The following is a 4,482-nucleotide window of genomic DNA, read 5'->3' as shown; positions in this document are numbered from 1 at the left end:
GCTTTTAAAAGTTACCCCATGACTATAATGCGATTTATTTAAGTTGGTAAGTTTCAGTTTTCAATGTAGAAGAAGTAGGTGATGAAAACTTGCCTGTCTTTGTGTTTTATTTAAACGCATAAATATTTTTCAAAGTTCTTTTATAGGATGTTCATGTAGAGCCAAAATAAGTCTTATTTAAATACATTCTTACAGAACATGCACAGACAAGCAAACACATATATTGATACTAGCATATGATTTAGTCATTCTCATTAAAAAGTCAGTTTTTAAATTAATTTATTAATTAGTTAATTTTTTTTAACCTATGTGTCCAAGGCATGAACCAGGCATGGGCCCAGATCAAAAGACAAGCTAGGATGAACAAGGGGTTGCTTTGTCTCTGGCTGATATGAGATGAGCACCACTAACCAGATGCCACTCTACCCAGGGCAGGGCCATAAAAAGTCAGTTCTAATCAACAGCTCTACAATATGTATCTTCTTTCTCCCAATCAAGGAGGATAATTACTGTGGAGGAACATGGGGAAAAATGGATTCCAGTGAGCCTGAAGGTAACAAAAGTAATATGAAAAAGGCCTAGAATGATAAGATAATTTGAAACTAAATACCTGAAATGATTTAGGTCTCAAGGTATTAAGCCTAAAGACTTGGGAACACATAAGACTTATCTAAACAGGACTGTAATTTCAAGGTGGAGTAATTAGACAATATAGACATGTTTCCACCATGGGTGAAGTTAAGGAGATGAGTGTGAGCTACAAGAGATTAAATTCTGGGCAACTGAGGAGATTATTTAATGGTTAGATATTTACAAAGATGAAAAAATAGTAAGTTCCTTTTTACTGTCATGTTGATGTATGGGCTGGGTACACACTTGGCAAGAATTTATGGAAGAAGCGTTGATATTTGAAATACTTGACCTTCAGTGTCCCTTCAAAAGCTGGCTTTTCATGATTTTGCGGGACAGAGTGTCAATAATTATTAAACTTTAAAGCTAATTATGTCACTGGCTTTAAAAAGTAAGTTTCGTGGAATGAATAAAATGAAAAGTGATGATATTAAACAAAAGGTCTTAAAACAATATGATTGAAGGTTGGACAGACCAAAGGGAGCTGATCTTTCAGCATTAAAAGCCCAGGTCCCTTGGCTCAGCCCCTTTCTTGGAACCCAAATTTTTTTTTCACAAGAGAGGGTAAAATGGTCTGGGAGTGGAGAAGTTCCTGGGACCAGAACATAAAATGTGAAGGTTGATATGATTATGAAAGTTGAAATGTTTAAATGCCTTTATATAAAGTAGTTGTGTCTTCTTTACCTAAATGTTTTGTGAAAATGGACACTATGTCTGACCATAGACTATTTCCCTTATATGGTATTGTAAAACAGAGGTCATGTAAATTCATCTATGTTGCAATGTTAATTGAACATGCTAAATGGGACCAGCAAGATTGTCCAAGCCCACAGAATACACAGGAGGAGATGGAAGTGTGGACACGTTCTCCACTTGACAGTCCTTTATGGAGCATTTACTGGGTCATTACGCCAAAGACCTGTGGGCACCTCCCAGTGAAGACTACTGGAATTCTGGGCTGGAGAGAATTTCCATTTGAGGGGCATTTACTGCCTTGTGATGGGACATTAACTGAGACTACCCCTGAGACTAAAGGACATAGATTGATCCTGATATCTGAGATATCCATGTGGTCTGGGCTGATGTAAAAGAGGCATTATGATGGGAATGGAAGTTCCCAAAACTGTTCCATGGTGAGGTGAAACCAGGTTGTATAGGACCATGCTGCCTGGGGAGTTAGGAGGAGATACTTATGAGCAGGTGCCTCTTTTTCCCTGACTCTGGAGCTACAGCAGCTGGATCCTGCAGGGTTCATCAAACCGTGAATGACTGAAGAGCTGCTTGGCTTGTGGATAGCACTCTGGAGTGAGGAGTCAGCATATTGTTTGGAGGCTGCTACTCTGATTGAAGAAAACATTTGTTTTTTTTTTTTGTTGTTGTTGTTGAGCTCCATACAGCTTAGAGAAATTGGGAAAGTGAACTTCTGTGAGCAAAATTTACCTTTCCCTTTACCTGATTTCCCCAAATTTGGAAAGAATTCATGAGTACTTTTATTTTATGGTACTATAGTTATTTGCATAAAATTCAGTAAGAATCTGTTTTCTTTTGTAGCGGGACATAGTGGGAGACATTGCTATGTCTTAGTTGTTCCAAGGCTTTGAATAGAATGGCGTATTTTCAGGTATGACTAGGCAGCTTCGAAAAATTGAGATTGAATTTATAGAGCTGATAAAAAGTTCTTTGGAAAGACTGGCTTGCCTACGTAGTTCACTTACAGGGATCGTGACCTGTGGCAAGTAGACAATGGCACTTTCTAACAGGACCGGGAATCTCAAGATATTGTGGGTGGGTCTTCAAGAAGAAAGAAACTGTGAAGGTATTATAAGCACAGTTTGATGGTGAATCCTTGGCCTGGCTTCTGACCTCAAAGCTTTTGAAAAGCCAATTTCAAAATTCTTTTTTTTTTTGAGACAGAGTTTCGCTCTTGTTACCCAGGCTGGAGTGCAATGGCGCGATCTCGGCTCACCGCAACCTCCGCCTCCTGGGTTCAGGCAATTCTCCTGCCTCAGCCTCCTGAGTAGCTGGGATTACAGGCACGCGCCACCATGCCCAGCTAATTTTTTGTATTTTTAGTAGAGACGGGGTTTCACCGTGTTGACCAGGATGGTCTCGATCTCTCGACCTCGTGATCCACCCGCCTTGGCCTCCCAAAGTGCTGGGATTACAGGCTTGAGCCACCGCGCCCGGCCTCAAAATTCTTTATAAAACTTATAGCGAAGCCAACTTAAAAGGAGCCTATATAGTCAATCACTATTCTTGCTGCACTCTACAAATAATCAGGCTGAGTACAATGAGACTAAAATTTATTTGCAAATAAATTAGTCTTACTATGATTTACCCTTGGCAGAAATGAGAAAACTGAAGGAAGAAAAAATTGGATTCTAGTCCTGACCATTATTTTTGAGTTTTTTATATTCGCCTATAATTTGGGCTGAATTCTGAATTCTGAGTTATTTCCTGGCTACAAGAAATCTTTAAAGAAGGATCAGGTTTTAATTTTCTTCATGATGCTTTCTGTTGGCTTCCTAATGGAATAGATTCTTTTTTGTTTTTATTGTTTTGGATTTGTATGCATTATATTTGTACTATTCAAATTATTAATGTTATATATCTCATTATTTGACCTCTTCTGAGAAGACTGAAATCCCAGTATTCTGTAGAGAGGATTCATCAGAGCCTGTGAACCTCCCTCTGTTGGAATCCTATGTTTCCATTGCTAATGCACTGCTTCTGATGCACCATCCTTAAAGGCTCAGGGTCCACGGGGGACGAGGAGAGCTCTTGAGATTGTAAGAGCCAGATTATGGGGTGGAGTGCAGTGCCTAAAGCAGCTCCATCTTGGATGCTAATCCAATTCTGATTACCTTCAGTTCTGGAAAAGTCTCTAAGATTTCCAATTTTTCTATTGTTCCTTGTGTCAGAGCACATATAAATTCTGCTCTTGAGCAATTGTCTTACACATCCCATTGGAAGCACAGGTGCCCTTTCTCTATGTTATATAAGCGCTGGGTCTGGTGGGTAATGGCATGGGGATCCACCGTCTTGCTTTGATGCCACCTGACACAGACACATGGTTTCTGCTCATAAGGCAGTCCATATTAAGTGTTTGTTTCTGAGAAAAATAAAATAAATAAAAAGGAAAATTCAAAAGGGTGAGAGGGTTTAAGGTGTCTCTGGCTTAAAAAAAGCGGTAAGCATTTGAGAAGAGAATTAGGGTGGTGAGGATGTTCTGAGGAAATCTGCAGAAGAGGATAAACATTATCAAACACATGCAGAGATCAATTTGGCTAAAGTGAAGATTCTTGTAGAGTTGTATAAAAACTGGGCTCAGTGAGGTACAATGTGATACGAGGTATGGGAGGAAAAGAGAGATTTTGCCAACTGAGAAATACTATACAACTGTGCAAATGTTAAGTGTTATTCTATTTTTGGTAGGAAACTTGAACTGGGTGGTGAAGCGTCAGGAAGCCTGGTACCAGGTGATGACCAGATCCTCAGTAGGCAAAAACTGTGTGATCCAGCAGAAATAGAGAGCCCCAGTTTCTAGGAGATGGTAGGATTTGCATGCAGTTGGCATCAAGAGACAGGGCTCTGGCTACCCAGGGATACTAGGCAGAGCAAGGCAATAACTGAATCAAAAAATAAGGATGTATCCTTAACAAGTAACCAAGCTATGACCTCAGATCTGACACCATATGCAAACGACCCCATGGAAGATGTCAAAGTCCAGTGAAAAGGGCTAAACTGTGAGGTGGGAGAGGCACCAACAGGAGACTGGCTTGTTTCTGAGTTTTCAAAATACTAATGTGAGATTTCTTATGTTTTTTAACCTTACAAGGAAGATTGGCCTCA

The 4,482-nt window shown here is 39.7% G+C and overlaps 1 non-coding gene across 1 annotated transcript; it reads right to left on the bottom strand.

Moving 5' to 3' along the window:
* Nucleotides 1-305: 305 nt before the first annotated feature.
* LOC120365845 (small nucleolar RNA SNORA48) lies at nucleotides 306-440 on the bottom strand. The gene has a single exon (XR_005580688.1). It is a non-coding gene; the product is annotated as a small nucleolar RNA SNORA48 (small nucleolar RNA).
* Nucleotides 441-4,482: the final 4,042 nt, after the last annotated feature.

The sequence above is a fragment of the Saimiri boliviensis genome, chromosome 16 (assembly GCF_048565385.1).
Source record: "Saimiri boliviensis isolate mSaiBol1 chromosome 16, mSaiBol1.pri, whole genome shotgun sequence".
NCBI classification, from domain to species: Eukaryota; Metazoa; Chordata; class Mammalia; order Primates; family Cebidae; genus Saimiri; species Saimiri boliviensis.
Note: the sequence above shows the minus strand (reverse complement) of the source record. Positions and strands in the feature narration are given on the sequence as shown.